This window comes from Ursus americanus, chromosome 25, assembly GCF_024610735.1.
Source record: "Ursus americanus isolate L20-20 chromosome 25, mUrsAme1.1.p, whole genome shotgun sequence".
Lineage (NCBI taxonomy): Eukaryota > Metazoa > Chordata > Mammalia > Carnivora > Ursidae > Ursus > Ursus americanus.
The window spans coordinates 20,632,613-20,653,967 of NC_142151.1; the positions used below are offsets into that span (position 1 = coordinate 20,632,613).

The 21,355-nt window shown below is 42.9% G+C and overlaps 1 pseudogene across 1 annotated transcript; it reads right to left on the bottom strand.

Moving 5' to 3' along the window:
* Positions 1-1,801: 1,801 nt before the first annotated feature.
* Positions 1,802-20,690, bottom strand: LOC123781774 (cationic amino acid transporter 3 pseudogene; annotated as a pseudogene). The gene is made up of 2 exons (XR_015721609.1): positions 20,578-20,690; positions 1,802-4,049 (listed from the first exon to the last, which is right to left on the bottom strand). The product of XR_015721609.1 is annotated as a cationic amino acid transporter 3 pseudogene (transcript).
* Between the last annotated feature and the right edge of the window lie 665 nt (positions 20,691-21,355).

A 21,355-nucleotide genomic window follows, 5' to 3' on the forward strand; every position in this document is an offset into this window, starting at 1 on the left:
AAGAATGCAGATATTACCAAGTAGAAGAACCAGCCCCAGGGATTTTCAGCATGGGTAGTGGGTTCAAAGCCAAAGTGCTTTTTGCTCAGAGGAAAGCTCTGGTTCCAATCCACCTGTGCACGCTCACACAGCCTGCTCAGGGTGCTCTGAATGCTGCTTTGTTTTCCTGTGCTTTTCCTGGTGTTATTCTCTGCCTACAATCTCCTCCTCCTACACACGTGTGGCAAAAACCTATCTGTTCCTGGAGAGAGCCAACTCAAATGCCATTCCTCTACAAGTACTGTCTGATTTCACCAATCAATCCTCACTTCTGTGCCAGCCACAAATGATCATTCTCCACTCTGAATTCCCGAGACACTTAATTTTTATATTACTAATGATAACTTCCTACCTCGTGTTACAGCTGTGCTTTACCCCTCGTATTAGAATATAAGCTCTATAAGGGCAGGGACCATATTTCATCTTTTTTGGGGGTCTTTCTCTAGTTCCCTTTATTTTCTTATTGAAGTACAATTAACATATAGTGTTGTTATATTACTCTCAGGCATACTATATAATGATTCAACAATTCCACATATTTCTCAGTACTCATCAAGGTATGTACTCTTAATTTCCTTTATCGATTTCACCCATCCCCCCAACCACTTCCCTTTTGTCAACATCAGGCTATTCTTTGTATTTAAGAGTCTGTTTTCTTCTTTGTCTCTGTTTGTTTGTTTGATTACTTAAGTTCTACATGTGTGTGAAATCATATGGTGTTTGTCTTTCTCAGCCTGACTTATTTCACTCAGCATTATACCCTCAAGGTCCATCCATGCTGTTATAAAAGGCAAGATTTCATTTTTTTCAATGACTGAGTAATATTCCACTGTATATATTTATATATACCTCATCTTCTTTATCCATTCATCTACTGAAGTGCACTTGGGTTGCTTCCATATCCTGGCTATTGTATATAATGCTGCAATAAATAGAAGGGTGCATATATGTTTTTGAATTAGTGAAAATAAGAAGCTTTTGCACAGCAAAGAAAAAAATCATCAACAAAAATCAACCTACTGAAGGAGAAAAGGTTATTTTCAAATGATATATCCAATAAGGGGTTAACTTCCAAAATATATAAAATGAACTTATACAACTCAACACCAAAAAAATTGATTTAAAAAATGGGCGGAGACCAACAGACACATGAAAAGATGTTCAGCATCACTAATCGTCAGGGAAATGCAAATTAAAAATACAAAGATGTATCACTTTATACTTGTCAGATGGCTAAAATAAAAAAGACAAGGGGCGCCTGGGTGGCACAGCAGTTAAGCGTCTGCCTTCGGCTCAGGGCGTGATCCCAGCGTTCTGGGATCGAGCCCCACATCAGGCTCCTCCGCTATGAGCCTGCTTCTTCCTCTCCCACTCCCCCTGCTTGTGTTCCCTCTCTCGCTGGCTGTCTCTATCTCTGTCGAATAAATAAATAAAATCTTTAAAAAAATAAAATAAAATAAAATAAAATAAAATAAAATAAAATAAAATAAAAAAGACAAGAAATAACAAGTGTTGGGGAGTATGTGGAGAAAAAGGAAATCTCATGCACTGCTGGTGGCAATGTAAACTGGTGCAGCCACTGTGGAAAACAGTGTGCATGCTCCTAAGAAAACATAAAAATATGATTACCATATGATCAATTAATTCCTCTACTGGGTATTTACCTAAAGAAATCAAATACACTTTTTCTAGTTTCTTTTAATAATAATTCTTTTTAAAGCTAGTAAAGCAGCTACAGACACAACTGAAAAGTAGATAGTTAAAAAAAAAAAAAGGAGAAAGAGCAAACATGCATCATTCACTCCACAATAAAGTGTTCCCCTACCAACATCTCATGAAGGCCTAGTTTCCACATGCTCAGGAGTACTCCAGATTATTGTGTAAGGAGAACAGACCGCATTCAGGTATGATAATGTTAAACCAAATGTTTACTGGCGCTGCTGAGTTCAAGGTCTACAGTTTAGGCCCTAACTGAAGTGGAGTTGGTCGTTCTAAACTCCTGCATGATATGCTGGATCCCATAGCTGAAGTAGAGAGCAAACCCAATCAGCATCCAGATACCAAATTGGGCCCAGCTGTCAGCTGTCATCTGCATCAAAAGGCAAATATTCATAAGGATGCTTAGGAGTGGGAGGAGAGGCAGAGCAGGGACCTTAAAGGGAAGGCGGGTGGAGCTCTGTGGCTGTCTCCAGATGACCCCAGTGATCCCAGTGATGAGCACCAGGAGCAGCACGACCACTGTGATGGGACCTGGGTCTCCAGAAAGCAGACCTGGCCAGTGGGCCAGCACCAGGCAGAGGAGAGTCAGCAGCAGAGCAAGCAGTGAGGAACAAACATAGACAACCCAGCCAGAGAGTGGAGTGGGGGTGGGGCTGCTTGGAAAAAATAGTCCCTGTAGAGTCAGCTTCTCTGCTGCAGGTCTGTTCTCCTCCTGCACCCGTGCTTCATTTTCCCCATTCTCCTCCTGCACCTGCACTTCATCTCCCCCATTCTCCTCCTGCACCTGTGCTTCATCTCCCCCATTCTGCATCTCAGGCTGATACCTCAGGACGAGAACACAAAAAGCCACCAGAGAGTAAGCTAGCAGGAAGCCAATTGACCTGAAGTTCACAAGATTAATGAGTCCAAAGAAAAATGCCATGATTGGCGCAATAATGCCAAAGATCACAGTGGCCACAATGGAGGCATATGTGCCAGTGTGGATCCTGGTAAGGACAGGGAACAGGAGGCCATCCTGTGCCATCATGTATATCAACAGACGTATGGGGAGCATAAAGCCCAAGAAGCTGGCAGAAAGACTACAGAGGAATCCAAAAGCTACAATATAGTAGGCAGGAGCCCAGTCAATATGGAGAAATGCCTCAGGCAAGGTGCTCCCAGGTCGAAGCCGGTAGTAAGGCACCATGAGTGTAAGTGCTGCAGAGACACCGAAATACACCAAAAAGCAGATGAGCAGTGAAACCACAATGCCCATGGGGATGGAACGCTGGGGATTCTTGGCTTCCTCAACTCTGGTAAGAATATTGTGGAAACCAATGAGTGCATAGGAACAGGTAGCTGCACCATGGAAAATCCCCTCAAAACCAAAAGGCAAAAATCCTCCAGAGCCCAGAGGGCCCAAGCCAGAGGTGTCATTGAGTCCAGCCTGTATGTAGTCCTCTTCTGCGAGCTTCCAGTTGTGTAAGTCCCCCTTCATGAAGCCAAAGATGATGACAAAACTGAGAACCAAAAGTTTCACCAATGTGACCACTTTGGTCACCACAAAAAACTGACTATTGCTCAGAGTCTGCAACTCCATGAGCAACAACACCAGTCCCACAATAAAGAAGCCTAGATAATCTGCAAGGACTTCAGGAATGTGCAGTAAGATGCTCTTACGCAGGGTCTGAGAGATCTGGTTCCCAAGCAGATTGGTAAAAGCCAAGGTCCAGGCCCAGGTCACATTGGCTACACCAGCAACAAGGGAGAGGATGAGGTTCCAGCCAGTGATGAAAGCCCAGAGTTCACCCATAGTGACATAGGTGTAGAGATATGAAGAGCCGGAATGGGGAATCCGGGTACTAATCTCTGCATAGCACAGCCCAGACAACACAGAAGATAGGCCGGCCACCAAAAAGCAGATCACAGTGGATGGTCCTGCTTGATTGCCGGCCACCTCACCAGCCAGGATGTACACACCTATACCCACTGTGCGGCCCACACCCAAGGCCACTAAATCCAGAGTGCTCAGGCTTCTTTCAGAGACAGTCTCATGTACCAGGGGCTCCAGCAGACGTCTGCGTACCATTTTTTGACCAAATCTGCGAAGTGCCTGATGCAGCATTGTAGCTGGAATTGAAGATGATTCTAGAATTAGAGAACTGTATCAAGCCCAGGTTGCCTGGAGTCTCAGATTGGGTTCAGTGAGGCTGAGTTAGGCCGAGCTGGGTTGGGGCCGCTGAGTTCCTTTGCTCAGGCTTCAACACTACTGCAACATATTTCATCTGGTATGTGTTATCTTTCCATAATGCCTAAATAAATAAGAAATGTTTACTGAACAATGGTATTCAACCAATGAACCAAAACTCAAAAGTCCCATGTCACATGTGGAAATATCACAAATATCATAGAAACTGACACCAAAAGACATCATAGAAAAATCAACCCTGCTTTCCTCCCAGAAAAAGGGCTAAATATCTCTCGACATTCTTTTTTACCCACTACATGACATAATCCCATTTGAGCTCATCTAAGTCATGTAGCTTCACAAACTAATTAAGCTGTAAAACACAACAGGGCATGAATGTATTGTGCTTTAATTCTCATGTGGGATGTTTGCGTGGTGTTTCTGTGTGAGTTATGACACATTAATTCATGGACTAGAAGGCCTCCTTGCAATAATCATCTTTTAAATATTACCTGAATTTAAAATACAAATATTGATCCTCGGTCTTACAACTCTTAGCCCTAAAGTCAGCTAAGGTCAGATGGTAGTTTAGCTCACTTTCTCCTCATTCTGCATCATCCATTCAGCTGTATTGATGGCCAAGAATGTACAGTCCACCCCTTCCCTTTACCCACCTAGGCCTACAAGGACACTGTAAACAGAGAGGAGGAGGGAGAAAGGGGCAGGACCTTCATAACCACCTGCAAGAAGGAGAGGACCAGGCTGTCTGGGAAGGAAACACTGGAGAAATGGGGGCAGCAGCCAACCCAGGGTCCAGGACTGAGAAGGGAGAGGAGCCAAGAAGGTGGTTTTGTGAATTATGACATTCAATACACCTCACCCAAAGCAACCAGGCAAAATGCACTACAGTTTTTATGTCCATGGTTATGAATGTATTATGGGTAGAGAGAAAAGAAATAAGTCACCTAACTCAGTGGCTCAAAAACAATTCCTTCTGTCTCCTCCTCTCTGGGTTCCAGGAGAGAAGGTGAGCTCACTTCAGCAGACAGTCTCCTCACTGGCCACACTGTGCTCTCTACACACCCTGCGCCATCTGTGATGTCAGATGCCAGAGGCCTGGAGAATCTGCCTTGTTCTGTGGGCTTGTAGTAAAACACTTACTTGTAACTCCCTATGAATTTTTCACAATGAGTTATATTTAACTCACTCCAACCATGGTCTGAATGTGTTTTCTTAATGAAGGAACACTACATGTAGTTCCTCCTTCCCCCTCCTCCACTGCTACTATTCAAATGGCCCCCTCCTCAAGGGGAGCAATGCTTTTGATGAACAATTCACAGCAATGCCCTGGAATGAGTAGTGGAGATCAGAGAAAGCAAAGTCATGCAGCCCCCACTCTCCTCCCTACTCGGGCTTTCATTTTGAAAGAATTTTTAGAAGTGTTGTCAGAAGTTTTAAAGACGGGCGCCTGGGTGGCTCAGTTGTTAAGCGTCTGCCTTCGGCTCAGGGCGTGATCCCGGCATTCTGGGATCGAGCCCCACATCAGGCTCCTCTGCTGGGAGCCTGCTTCTTCCTCTCCCACTCCCCCTGCTTGTGTTCCCTCTCTCGCTGGCTGTCTATCTCTGTCAAATAAATAAATAAAATCTTTAAAAAAAGAAGTTTTAAAGACAAAAAGATCAAGTGAAAATTGAGAAGTCTACTCCATAGATGTTCAAAAGGAACCCCTGGGTATGGGCTAGACCTTCTGTCTACAAATTCGTCCTGACTCCTTATTTGCCACCCACCAGTTCCAATGTTATGATTTACCAACAAGCTCACGAAATAGAGAAGGAGGGTCAATTCTTAAACATGGAATCTTTCTACACTATAAATGTGATTGAGGTGTCCCCCACCTACCACCAGGCTTCAAATCCTTCAGTGATTCCCCAGAGGCCTTCCTTCATAGTCCTTTCTTCCTTTGAAATCTGACCTGTGCTTATTCCTCCAGCCTCATCTTCTGCCCAGTTCCTGCTCCAGCTGCAAAATTCAACACTCACCCTGTTCCCTTGCCTCTAATGCCCTCTTGGCCCCTTCACTTAGCTAACCCCCACTTCTCTTTCAGTTCCCAGCTCAGCAGTTGCTTCCCCAGGAAGCCTCCCTTGACCCTTATGCTGCCCTTCCTATATGCTCACCTAGCACCTGGTTTCCCCCATGTGCCATTGATCCTACTGTATCTAAATTTCAGTGGATGGATGTATCTAAACACACATGTAGAGCATGGGCTGGAAGAGCATTTGTTAAATACACTAAAGTAAATGCCTCCAGTGAGGAAGAGAAATGAGAATAGAGATAAGGATGAAAGGAGAAAATAAAATGCATTGTAAAGGGGCTTGACAGGAAGTGATGGTGCGAACATGCCATGACTGAGGGAGGAACTGACTCCACTCTGTGCACTGCAGCTTCAACACAGGAATGGCAGGAGATAATGTTGTGAAAGGACCTGGTACAGAGCCTGATAAATGACAGGCTTTCAATAGACTTAACATGAAGGGGAACTGGAATCCTGTAATGGTCAGTATATGGAGAATACAAAGAAGGAATACCTGCTAGAAAGAGGGTGAAGAACAAGAGAATATGGGGCACCTCTCCTACTAGTTCCCTCTGAACCCATTTCCTTTTTCCCAGTTCCTCTTTCTCCTCAGTTCCTTCAACTAACTTGGGAGGCTTCTGTCGTTGGCACTAAGGATGCTTGTACCACATTTCTCTATCTGGGAACCATCCCCAGCCACCTATCTCTCAAAAAAGACACAACAGTGGTTCTTCACATTTGTTGAATCACAGACCCCTCTGAGGTTGGTCACCTCAAAAAAATGTCATACACCCTTCTGAAGTCCATCATGGACCCTGAGCAGGAATCCCAGAGGAGGACCATCTGAATGGCAGGGTCAGAGAGGGGTAATACTTGATAATTTCTGTTTCCCTCAACTGTGTTGTGCAGAATGGTCCTTGTGCTGCTCTTCCCACTTCTACTAAAAGTGAGTGAAAGTCAGCCTACAGACAAAGTAAGAAGATACCACAGAAGCAACCTAAAGAACATAACATCTGGGAATTAAATAATCATATTTTATGACTCCAACAGAAGGAGGCAGAACAAACAAATGGACAAGCAAACTCTCAGAAGATAAAGCAAACCCATGATTGGGAATCCTGAAAGACTCTACCACAAATCCAGCTCATAACAACACAGAGAAACATGGTCCTCAAACACCATGCTCAGAAATGCCCTTTCTCTATAAAATAATCTGTGATTATTCCAATGGTTTCTATTCAGTCCAGACCCTCTGACCCAGCTGTCAGTGCCCCCCTTATTCTCCCCCACCCCTCAGGCCCATCACCTTCTTCTTAACTCAGCTCTTCACATCCTGACTTACCCTTCCTGGGAGGAGCCTTTGCCCTAGATAAGTACCTGCCCTGCCAGGGATGCCCTCCTCACTCCTTCTGTCCAGTCCTGGTGCTCTAGATCTTCTCAACCCTATTCTACAACCTTCCCCCCTCTATGTCTAGGAAGCCTTTCCTAAGCTATCCTGACTGATCCCCATCTCCAACCTTCCTCCCCTTCCCATCAGTCCTTACAACCCATCCTGATGTTCACCTGAAACTAATTTTCCCTTTCTGTCTGGTGGTGTCTTGGGTATGTCACTTAAATTCCTTTATAGTCTAAAAGCTTCCAGAGAGCAGGGCCAGGATCCACATATATCCTCCTTCTGATTTCCACACTCCCACCCCAACTCTCACCACCCAGGACAAAGATCTGTTCATAATTGCAGCAAGCAATGATTAGAGGCATTTAGGACAGAGGAAATAAATATGTAGATGTATTGATTGACTATGATATTTTGAGATTCTTAAAGTAGGATATTTTTTGAAAAAAGGAAAGACCCAAATGAAACAGGAGACTGGAACATGGACCATCATCTATTTCAAGAGCATATCTTGAGGACATTTCCTAGGGAGGGCCCTGGGTCTGTGAATCTCAGTTTATTTATTATTTTTTTTAAAGATTTCATTTACTTATTTGTCAGAGAGAGAGAGAACGCAGGCACGTGTGCACAAGCAGAGGGAGCTGTAGGCAGACGGAGAGGCAGGCTCCCTACTGAGCAAGGAGCCTGATGCAGGACTCAATCCCAGGATCCTGGGATCATGACCCAAGCCAAAGGCAGACACTTAACTGACTGAGCCACTCACACATCCTGCGAATCTCAGTTTAATCAGGAAACAGCCTCTCCCAAAGGAGGTGCTTGCTCAGGGGATGTGCTTAAAGAAATGCAGGGAGGGGCCAGGGAACATGAAGGCAGCTTGTATGAATTCCATAATGCCCCTGGCACCCCCTTCCCTCCACCCTTCTCCCTGTGTTTCTCACAGTCTCTGAGCTCCCTCCAAATTCCAAAACAAGAGTTCCATTCTGAGATTCCAAGAAAAACTGTCAAATCCAACAATTCACCCACTAAATTTCCCTCTGTCTTGCTATCCCAGCCAGCCGCATCCACTCTCCTTTGTCCTGGAAGTCATTGTGCTCCTTCCTCTGTCTCTGAGAAAGGGTACTTAATGCCCTCACTCTGGACCTTTCCTTTTCAAAACATTTTTCCAAGGCAGTAAGTTCCACTGGTTTCCATGGTAGGAAGTTAACACTCCTGCCAATCAGGAAGTTGGCCTTGTGGCTCCTCCTGCATAGCTTCAAAGATAGTTTGTATACCAGTTGCTTTGCTAGAAGTTTGATAAAGACTTGAGAGAAAGTCTAACCAGGCTGTTCAATAATTATTTTCAAGCTCTCAAAGTTTCAGAGAGGTAGACTGTAAATGCAACATCTGCAAAGATTATAGCAATCCCTTTGTATCCAAGCATAGCTCCTTCCTGATTCCAAAGTGTATAAATTTTCTCTTCCTCCTTAAAAGTTCCAGACAATGAAAACTCCAGCGCCAATCAAACCAGTGGCTTCCGAACAAACTAGAATGAAGATTTTTTGATAACTGGGATTCCCCAGAGTTTCTGGGCTTCTAAGTCTGCAGCCCTGGACTCTGGTAAGGGGTAGTCAGGAATACAAGAGTACGGGCTTTGAGTTCAGGGTGAGAATTTTAAATTATAGTAGGTATGGTGGATGTGTACACCAATACGTCCAAAGTGGAAAGAGTCAGAATACATGTGAAAAGGTAAACAGAGCAGAAGCCACCATGAACACTGCGGCTGAGTATCATATATAACAGTAGAAAAAAAATTAGTTAAAAGCAAATGAAAAATGGAATCTTCCCATTTTCTCTTTCTGTTTATGCCTTCTCTTAAAGTCTGTGTCCAATCACGGTCATTCGTTTATTCATTCAACAAATATACTGGCCCTATTTATTCAGCACTGTGGATAAAGCAGAGAAAAACACAAAAATCCTTCCACTCAAGTTGCTTACATTCCTGCAGTAGGAAGCAAACAAAAAACAAGTAAGTAATATGAATATATATTGTGCTGGATTTGCAACTAGTGCTGCAGAGAAAAGGAAAGCAAGAAAAGGTTAGGATGTTCTCAGAGGGGGTGTTGTGATTTTTAAATGGGTGGTTCAAGACAGCCTTTTCTTCACACTCTTGTGCAACCCTCACCACCATCCATCTCCAGAACTTGTTCATCTTCCTCAGCTGAAACTCTGTACCCATTAAACAGTAACTGCTCATTATTCCCTCCCCAGCCTCTGCCAACCACCATTCTATTTCCTGTCTCTGGATTTTACTACTCTAGTTAGCTCATATAAGTGGAATTATGCAATATTGTCCTTTCGTGATTGGCATATTTCACTTAGCACAATGTCTTCAAAGTTCATACATGTTGTAGTATGTGTCAGAATGTCCTTCCTCTTTAAGGCTGCATAATACTCCTTTGTACGTATAATCCAATCTTATTTATACATCCACCCACTGATGGGCATGGGAATTGTTAGCTATCATGAATAATGTTGTTATGAATACGGGTCTATAGATATCTTTGGGAGTCCTTGCTTTCAATTCAGTGGGATATATATCCAAAAGTGGGATTGCTGGATCATGTGGTGATTGGATATTTAATTTTTTGAGAAATCACCATACTGTTTTCCACAGTGGCTGTACTATTTTACATTCCTACCAGCAATGCATAAGCATCCTAATTTCTCCACATTCTCACTAACACTTATTATCCTCTATTTTTTTTTTAATAACAGCCATCCTTATTGCTGTGAAGTGATACGTTGATAGTTTTGAGGAATAATAATGAGGCCTGTGGGGCCATGACACAGTGAATGAGGGGGAAGCAGTAGGGGATGATGTCAGAGAGAAAGCAGGAAGCCAGATTCTTCACATAGATTCTGAGAGGCACTGTGAGGACTTTGACCATTATTCTGGGTGAGATGGAAACCCTAGAAAAAGTGATCATTTCACATGTTGCCTACTGATTCTCATGTTCTCTGAGCTAAGTATTGGGTTCCCAAACTAAGGAAGGGCCTCCTCCAGAGTTTGAAAGCAGGGCACGAAGACAAGTTTTGCAGGGCTCTCGATAGATGTCTGGTTCTTCTGACAATGCAATGAAGGCTGAACAAACTGTATGCTTCCATCTGCCTCCCTCTCTAGATGCCAAAGAAGAGATGCCATACAGCCCTGCTTGGGACAGTGAGATGACAGATTGCTTTCACTGAAGCTGTGCACTTTCTACATTATCTCCAGGACTCCATCACTTAAAAATCAAACAAAAGTCATTTTAATATCATTGATTATTTTAGGTTTTTCCCACCATTATTTTGGATAATCAAGTGCTGACATGGAGATAAAAGCCTCTTTCCCTGGAACCTAGTGAAATTAAGGAATGAAAGACAGGGATAGGTAGGCTGTCAGGAAGGGGGCAGGAACCATGTGAATCAGGCACTCACAAGTGCAGAGTTAAATAGATGAATCCAGTCTCAAGCTCCAGATGCCTCCAGAAGGACTGTCAGAAATGTCTGAGATACTCAGAGCTGGAGAGAAGACCCCAAAGGAAAGACTGAAAACACATTTCTGAGAGGCAAAAAGTAACTTTTGTAAGGTCACTTCCCCCGGGGCTACAAGGATGAAATCTTCTACATCTAAATGAGAAATCAAAGTATTACAGATAATAATCTGGAGAGGATGGCCACCCAACTATTGTTTGTAAATGTTAGGAAATACACACTTGTGGTGGGGGTAGGGGGGAGATGGAGAGTACAGGAGAGAATTATGGGGCTGTCCCCACTGGAAAAGGTGGAGAGACAGAAATCAATTTTCACCATGGCATTCTTAGGATTCAAATGGGGGTCAGAGGAGGGAAGTATAGTAAAATCTGGAAACCAAAATAACTAATTTCTCTCAGCAGGAAACAGGCCATGTACTCCTATTTTCTGTGTGCTGTGTTTCTTTCCAGCTGAGGGCCACCTTATTCATCCTCCACTCTCAACGTGCTATGATCCCTGCCCACATCCAGGGTAAAGGGACTGCACAACTTGACTCACATCATAATCCCATCTCATTTCCCTTCTCTGTGGGCTCTTTACAGAGGTCCTGGGTTACCTTTAACCTTCAAACATGTACAATAAAAAAAAAAGATCTAGAATATAGAAGTCTGCTCTTTTTCCTATCCTCAAATAGAAGAAAAATAGACCTAAGTGGCAGTGAAAGTCTTAGGTCATTTATCCATGTGTTCATCCAATAAATCCTAAACACCTTCTAAATGCCAGTCCTAGTGCTTGATGCTATAGACACCAGAGGGCGGAAAAGGCCTTTTCCCTGTTTACATGGCACACATTTATGTTAAGAATGTTCTTATATCATATTCCTGCCCAAAATGTGTAACCTGAATCTAATAATAAAAGCAAACAGTCTACAAAACAACTTTCTACATGAAGTTGACTTTCTATAAAACAACTGACCTGTGCTATTTAAAACTGTCAATGTCAGGAATGGCAGGCTGAGGAACAGTTGCAGATTAAAGGAAAATAAAGAAAAATGACAATGAGATGCAATGCAGAGCCCAGGGAGAAACATTTTAGGATAAGAAAATTAGGAAATTAGTCAACTTTGAATATGGACCATATTTTACACACACACACACACACACACCTACACACACTGGCAAAAGTGGCAAAATATTAACAGTTGTTCATTCTTGGTGAATGATAAATAGATATTAATTATATTATTTTTGTAACATTCTGTAGGTTTGATATTTGTCAAACTAAAAAGGTAGGAGAAAAATAACAATGTCCTAGTAGAAAATGTTGTGGCTTCTCCTTCCGTAAATGCCCTTTATACACAAACTTGCCATCACTTTTGCCAAATCCCATCCAGAATGATCTAGCCCCAAATCAGGAACTTTAGATCAGAGGAGTAGGTAGGAAGATAGAACTCCTTTGTCTTTGATTTACAACCAAAGTTATCAGCAAGAAAACTACCTGGAAAGAAACCACAATGTTGGCTCATGTTAGTATGGTTATAATAACTCTATACTTTTATTGTCACTTTGTGGGGCTACCACAAACTAATACACCAGCTCCAAAGCTTGAGCTCTAGAGGCATTGGGGGACATGTGCAGAGGCTGGAGGCAGAGAAAAATAGTATCTGGCAAATAGGGTACCAGGTATATGTGCAAGATTTAGGGCTACATGGACAGAGGGGTGAAAGAGAAAGAGTTTGATGAGCTGCAAGTAATGCACAGATGTGATTTCATTTAACCCCATAACAACCCAATGACGAAAGTATTATTATTCCACTTTACAGACTGAGAGGTTAGACAACAGCCTCCAAGCTCTTACAGCCAGTACGAAGAAAAGCTGGAATTTCAAATTGGTTCTTTGCTTCTTCAAAGACCATGTTCTTTCTCCTGCATCACCCTACCTCCACAAAGAGTCAAGACTCCAGTGCATTTGAACCAGTTCTCATATTAGGTCACTTTCTGCTGGTGTCATCCATCCTCCCTAATAGATACTGATGGGCCAGAGCTAGAAGTACTGTGATCATTAAATCTGAAAGCTCCATCTAAACTGTTTCCTGCTAAAATCCAAACCTAATCTAAGGCCAAAATGTCTCCAGACCATCCGTTTAGATGACAAGAAAGATTCCAAGGCATCCCTGTACCTATTCCAATAATTCTCAGATATGATTTTACATGTAATTGTAATTCCTGGCTACAACTTTAGCCCATGTTCAGTGTATTTAAGGAGTGCTAGAGTAGGAAACGAAACCTTTATTCTCACTGTGTAAAGGAAGATGGGGGTGGGGAGCAGACATTTCTAAAATGGGACCCCAGTGTCAGGAAGAGGGTTGCAATCTCCCTGACAATGTGAATGCCTCCAGGTCTGGCCTTCCCAAACCTCAGTTATCATCCAAGGCTTCCAGATGCTGTCTATACATACTATTAGGAAACATCTGTCACAAAGGACAGCCCCAACTGGGACAAAGGAGGGTAGGAAGGCAGATGGTGCCAGCTTAATGAGGGTAGTTTAACAAAACATCTTTTTAAAAGATAATTTAGTTATTCATTTGACAGATAGAGAGAGAAAGAGAGAGCACAGAGGCAGAGGGAGAAGCGGATTCCCCAATGAGCAGCTCGCCAGTCATCCAAAATATGATTAACTCCTTTCCGGAGCTAAAATGTCAGAGTGATGTTAGTAATAGGACTTCAGCTATGTCAGATTGATCATTCTGCCTTTGTTGTTGTTGACCACCAGTGACCTAGCCCAGTAGAATATAAAAAAATGAGCATTAGTGTTTCCCATTGTGACACTTGTCTGTGACCAGGTCAGAGCTCACAGCACCTAAAGCACTGTTAATATTTATTAATCACCTACGGATATAAGCACAAAGACCAATGGACATCAGGTATCAGTACAGACCTCTTCATCTATTTTTGGATCTCTTTATTATTATTATTATTATTCTTTTTTTAAGTAGGCTCCATGCCTAGCATGGACCCCAACGTGGGGCTTGAACTTATGACCCTGAGATCAAGACATGAGCTGACTGCTTCTCCTTCTCCCTCTGCCTGCTGCTCCTCCTGCTTGTGCTCTCTCTCTGTCAAATAAATAAATAAAATCTTAGGGAAAAAAAAGACCTGAGCTGAGATCAAGTGTCAGACACTTAACCAACTGAGCCACCTCATTATTTTTTCAAAGTTATTAATGAATATGGACTTGAGGTAAGGAATAATGGGTATTCTGAACATGCTCTTAGTATAGGAAGATCAACAGAGAAGATAAAGGATTACCTTTCTGTTTTATCTTCAAAAGGAAGAAAAGGCCAAATATGTTTAGAAAAAGGGGATCAACAAAGCCACCTCTAAAGATCCTGACTTTATTCAGGAAACTTGCATATAAATTTGAAGCAAATCTAAGAAACTACAGCTGAACTCATTGATAGCAGATATTTGGGGATCACCAAAGTAGACCTCAATTCAACTCAGCTGAGATGAAATCACTTAGACACTTAGCACCTTGTCCACACTAAACTATCTAGTAGGTTTCCAGGGTTTACAAATAGTAAAATCAGGGCCAGCCTCCTGCTGTACTCCCTGATCCACCCTCCTGGTCCATAAAATTGGTAACTCTCAACGAAGATCCTCTCAGGTCTCAGATTCACCCAGCAACCATTAGAGAGTGCTGCCTTTGAAGCAGGATAAAGTCCTAAATCACATTCTTCTTGAATACTACGCTGAACCAGATAACTGAAGTGTGAATGCTCTCTACCTTCCTTCTGGAAAATAACACTTTCCTCAAGTCTTAAAAAGACACACACACACACACACACACTCCCAACCAACCTGCAGTTTCCTGCTCTCTATTCAGTCAAAACTTTGAAGATTATATTTCTGTCTTTCTTTTCCCTGTTCTTCTATCACTTATTCCTACCATCAACATTTCCTGTGGCTCCAGCTTCAACAGATCAAATCTTTCTCCACATATTCACATTTGTGGCATTAACATCAGCCCTCAAACAGACTGAACCTCTCTGCCTAGAACACACTCTTTCCAAGCCCTGTTCAATATGACCCTCCTTCTCCAAGCTTCTCCAGCCATACCTATAGAGAAATATCTGATCTCTCTAGTATGGTCTCCTTGACCCCTGCCCCCCCCCACCCAGTTAATGTCCATGTCATAACTCAGAGCCTAGAATTCTGCACTGGGAGAAATCCCAGTTAGGAAAGAGGGTAGGAGTAGCAGGTGATGAGGTGGAGCCTAGGAGCAGAGCTTTTGCCTGAGGATGCCTTCAGCTTGCCTTTCCCTCCCAAGCTGAAGCCTGAGGTATGAAGAGTTAACTGGCCACAGCCAAAGAAGTACGCCCAGGATTTACAGCCTAGTTTGGCAAAGTCTGAGATCTGACACAAGAACTGAGGTCCAAGTCTCTTTCACTACAACAAAGTGAAAGTACAAAAGAAGTAACTCAAGTTGGCTAAGATAAAGTGACATTTATGATTTGCTCCAGTGTCATCCCCTTGATGTGTGACAACGGAACCGACAGACAATGCAGAATTTTATTACTTCCACTGCTTTACTTTATTTGAAAAATATGTTACCTAATACTTGGGCATTTGGCAACATGACATGATTCTTGAACTGCAATAACTACATGTAAGGCTAATCTGCAGAAGGGAAGAGTGTACAATAGTCAATTGATTGCATGGTGTGTGAAATAGGATTTCACTTGTTTCAGGAGGATAAGGAAATGTCCATGAAATACCTTATACGGGCACCTGGGTGGCTCAGTTGGTCAATAATCTAACTCTTGATTTCAACTGGAGTTGTGATCTCAGGGTCATGGGATTAAGCCCCTGTCGGGTCCGCACTCAGCGTGGGGTCTGCTTGGGACTCTCTCCCTCTCCTCTGCCCATTTCCCCCACTCATGTGTGCTCTATCTCTTTCTCTCATAAATAAACAAATAAACTCTTAGAAAAAAAAGAAATGCCCTTATATAGTAAGCTCCCTGAGGGGGGGGGATTCTCTATTGGCCACAATTTTTCCTTACTGTCTTTAGATACCTACACAGATGGGTTCAGTGTACATTGGGTTGGGTCTAAAGTGAGAAATTGGATAGCCGCTCAAGTAGAAACAACAAAATGTTTCTAAGTGAGAAAGACTGGATTCAATCTATGAAAGATCAGATTTCAACCAAGTATAAATGAATACAAAGGCAAATTCTAAATTAGAAAATTCAGGCACCACACCAATTCTTTGTGCAAAAGAACTCAACCAAAAGCAACATTTTGTTTCCCCTAAATTATCAACACCACCATTATTACCCCCAAATCATCATACACTCAGTTACACACTGTCCAAGACAATGATGGCAAATAGAGAATTCCCCTCTCTGGGAACTTAGAATTAACGTCATTTCATGAACAAGTGCCCACCTGCCAAAATAAATAAAAGGTACATGAACTATGAGCCAAGAAGGGTATTCCTCAATCAGAAAGGAACAGTCAAGGCAAAGGCATGTCAAATTCCCAGATGTCTTCCTAGATGATGGAAGATAAGAGTAGTAAGGACCCCATTTTCCAGTGTTGGCAAGACTAGTGGGTATCTTCTGCACACTGTGGGTCAGCCCGAGAAGACTGCATGGAAGCGGTGTAATTACCCTATCTTCACAGTGTGTATAACTGTTTTCCAGGAAAACATCAGTTTAAGCTATATCTTCAGGTTGGGCCATGATCCAATAAATAGAGCCTCTTTTAGACCTTCCTTCCCTGCCCACCACCAAGAACACAAACTCCATCACACCTTCAAATAATAAATACAGTTTGCCCAGCTAGACAGATCCAGGTAAATATATGCTACAGATATTGATACAGATCTAATACTAAGATATAATATTAATAATAATTAATAGCAATAATTCTCAATCTTAGTCTGTGCATCAAAGGCCAGTAGAGAAAAACCACTGCAGTAGTAATAAATGTGTATCTGCTCTCCTGGGGAAAGAGAAGGGAAGGTCAGATAGTTTCCCTGAGAAGTGGGAAAGAAAGCTGAAGTAACCAAATTCAGCTTATTCTAGAGAAAATAAATATCCCAACTTATTTCCCAGGAGTCTTTGAAGGAGAGGCAGGCTCCCTGTTGAGCAAGAAGCCCAATGCAGGACTCGATCCCAGAACTCTGGGATCATGACTTGAGCCGAAGGCAGGCACTTAACTGACTGAGCCACCCAGGTGCCCCTCCCAGGAGTCTTTGGAGAACAACTTCACTAAATGGATCACTTACCAGGCAGCCTCCCACCTTGATCTTACTTTTACAGTATTCTGTTTGCATGTTACTTGGAAGAAGGCTTTGTCTCCCTTTCTAAAACCTCCTCAGGGTAGAACCTGCTTCATGTTTTCTCAATGAGGTTAGAAACCCCAATTCTGCAAGTAAATATTACTAGGTGCAACCAAGACTTGAACTTGAAGGCATGGCAGCCCCCCCACCCTCAACTATTCATTAGACCAAGAGGAAACACAGCCTCCTCCTCCAACTCACCTACCTACGTTACCACACCCAGCACTACACCTCTTAAATTCCATCCCAGTCTAGCAGAGGCTAAATTCCAAGTCAGTGAAATCCCATCCTGATGCAGACTAATGTAAACCAGACCAACTGTATGTAGACCAAATCCATCCAGCCAAATGGAGACCAAAATCTACATAGATGGAGACCAAAACTATTTTGCTTCCTTCCCACAGTATCTCTGGTGCCCTGGCAACATGCACACACCACACTATTATAATCACACCATTATTTGGGTAAACAATCAGATAGCTAGAGATCCACTAGAAGCTGTATAGACTCCATATTATCTAGTATCATTCTGGGATGGTTGTGAACAGGCACCTCTTATTAGTCCCTCTAGGATAATGTCAGAGAAGACAGAGTGAAATGCAACATTCCTCCTTCATGATTCAACACATTGACAGGTTTAGTTTCAGTCAGATTCTAGTTTTGGAAATTCTTAACATTTCTGTAACACCAAAACAAGATGATCAACTTGACAAATCAGAAAAGCCTGAGCTTCTGCTTCTAGAGGTTGTCAGAAACTAGATGGGCTTCCAGAAAGAATCAGAATGAGGATTTCTCAACAAGAAGCAGAAAGAGGGCTGGAAAAGCCAGGAAGATTGTGCAATTAAAGGATTAGGAAGTGATGTGATACATTGATGTAAACCGTGAAAATTGATTTCTTTTATACTTCCCCATACAATTCTCTACTCTCCTTTACTCAATCCTGAATCCTATCAACATAGAACACCTAAGAAAAGTCCTCAGGAGATGGGTGCCTGGGTGGCTCAGTTGGTTAAGCATCTAACTCTTGGTTTTGGCTCAGGTCACGTTCTCAGGGTCATGGGTTGGAGCCCTGTGTCAGGGCCCACCCTGGGCCTAGAGACTGCTTAATATCCTCTCTCTCTCCCGCAGCCTCTCCCCCTTTTCCCGCTTCTGTGTGCACTCACTCTCTCTTTAAAAAAAAGAAAAAAAAAGAAAAAAGTCCTCAGGAGAAAGTAGTAGAAGGAAATCCATCTGCCTGTTCACCTTATTTTCCAAACTACAACTATGATGTAGGATGGCCTTTGTCTAAAATGAGCATGGATCCACACCCACTTCTTCCAAGAATCTTTATTAAACAGCTTTGTTTTTTCCCCTAAATCCTTCCTTTCCTTGTAAGCATAGAATCTAGAAATCCATCCAGTGGTCTCATCCATCATATACTCTGTCTCCATTTTAGACTAGCAGTTGTGAGTGGTCAGAGCCCACGGCTCCTTCTTTCATGTACCTCCTCCCAACCCACATCTTCAATAATACACAGCACACTAGGTGGCTTAGGAAAGGCCAACTATTTCTCTGTTTATCGTCCTTCATTATCTTTAAATGTGTCTTTTGACCTCCCGTGTAAGGAGGAGGTCTCTGTCTCTCCGTCCTTTCTCACCAGATTGTGCTTGGTCTTCTCATAGCTCTAGGTAGTTGCTCCACATTGCCACCTGGTTCCTGGGAAAGTTAATTGGTTTTGCTCTGTTTTGTTGTTGGAAAAACACCAGATCATCTGAGTCATGTGAAAGTTGTATCATGCCTCAAAGTCCTGAGCTCTTATCCAAATGCAGATCCATACAACTTCTCCACCAAGACCCATCTGCCTCACCCCAGTTCAGACAACATGATCTACAAGAAAGAGCTTCCATTACTAAAGGACACTCTTAATCTCTCTTTCCTAGTTCTTTCTAATCCCCACTCTACTTTGTGATTTCTGTGATAATCAAAGAAAAAAGGGACAAGGATAAACCGAAATAATATTATCCAAAAATTATTTTTATCAATTTGGAATATACTTGGTGAAGGAAATTGGTCTTTCCACAAGATTTTGCTTAAACTAAGGTTAAAATGAATCAGCCCTCTGGAAGCACATAACACATACCAATTGATAATGAAGAGAAGCTGCCCAAGAACTGCTAGAAGGCAAGAGAAAGACAACCTAGAAATCAACATTTGCCACATATAATCAAGAAAACAGGTTTCATACATGAATAAATGTTGTCTGGACTTCTGGTGTTGGGGTACTGCCACAATGTACATGGTGGTGGGGAAGGGAGAGAGAGGGGAACAGTTTAAGACTCCAAGGGCCTTTGAAATTAGTGAGTTACAGATATGATTTGCAATAACAGCAAACCGCCTCTAGAAGACCCAGGTTTCTCCTCCAAGCCTTTATCGATCAATAAATATGACTATCATGTACATAAAATTGACAGATTCCAAGAGAGGAAAAAAACAGAACTATCAATATTCAAGGTTTATTTAGCACAGGCTCATTTATAATATACCTGGGAACTCAAAGAAGGCTTCATACAGCATTTTAAAGATCACTGGGCAGCCACACCCCAGGGAAACTTGGTAATCTGTCCTCTTACAGCCTGACGTGGCTTGTAATCAATTCCTAACACAACTTTTTAAAATTAGATAAGAAAGGCAAGGAGATACCTTCAGCAGCTTTAAAAATAGATATCTAGCTCCTTGAATAAGGAAGATGAGACCCCAAACCCTCTGTCATGATGGTGAACCATTCTATCAAACTGGACCTGCTGTTCTGCAAAGTGCACACCAATGACCTCCCTATGAGTATATGACACAGAAACTTTCAGAATCTCCAGTGATAAATGAGGCAAAATATGAAGGAGGCAGCAGAGCCAAGTGGAAGAATCTTCATTCATCCCAGAAACATGTCTAAGCATAGTATGTGCTGGGGTCTGTGGGAAAGACAAAGATGAAGAAAGCAAGCTCTGCACTAGGTCAAAGAGGAAAGGCCAGGAAAGAGGGAAGGGCTCACAGGTGGGAAAGACACTTGAGGAGAAGCAGCAAGGAATAATCTCCCCTAACTCATATTTTCTTTAGCAGAGCTGAGAATCTTTCTGGTCTGCAGGACAGAGTATAGGCCTCCACATCACTCTGACCCCAGCAAACCTACCTGTTCTTCCCAAACTTTCAAGGCCTCTGCTCTGTACCCCACAATCCAAAGACTAGCTCTTGTTCCAAGAAATACCCTCTGTTCAAACCCCAAGAGCTTCCACAGCCAGTAGTACTACACACCCAAACTTCTTCCTCTATGGCTCTGTCTCAGTTTTCTTGCCAGCTCTATAAACATAAGAAATCACTTACCAATGGGCCTTTCCTGTCTAAGAGGAGAAAGACCTGAGAAGAAAGTGCAAGCCAAACCTAGGGAGAGGTTAGGAGCTTGGCCAAGCAGAGTCAGGACTTGGAGTGAAACTTAGCTGGGCCTTTATGGATTTGGGGCCCTTGGGAGGAGATAACTTCTGGGAGGCGGGGCCCTCAAGAGGCGTGGCCCTAGCAACACTGGGTCCCAGGGAGTTGTGGCCATTGGGAGGCAGATAGAAGAGAAGGGTGGGAAAGGGTAAAAGAGGTAACTTAAATAGAATCCTGGAAGAAAGCTGGAGGTGGGCTATGGAAGATAGCAGGGCCCTGTGCGGGTGAGGAGGTAGACTGAGGACTTAAATAGGACTTTGCTGGAGACTTTGTTGGGAGCAAGATATGAATTTAGAAGTAAACAAGCTTTTCAGGGTCCTGGGTATGGAGGAGGTGCTGGCCGGCAGGAAGAGAGTGTGGGGAGCCAAGTGGAGCCCAGCCTGTGCTGATTTGGAGGCCAGTCCTAGATCCAGCTAAAGAGCCCACTCAGCAGTCCCTTATTTTTTTAAAAGATTTTATTAATTAATTTGTCAGAGGGAGAGAGAGAGAGAGCGCACACAAGCAGAGGCAGCAGCAGGGAGAGGGAGAAGCAGGATCCCTGCTGAGCAAAGAGACTGATGCGGGACTCGAACCCAAGGCCCTAGACCATGACCTGGGCTGAAGGCAGACATTTAACTGACTGAGCCCTTAGCAATCTTTTAAACAAGGACATAAATAAGGATGGAGCGCCCCC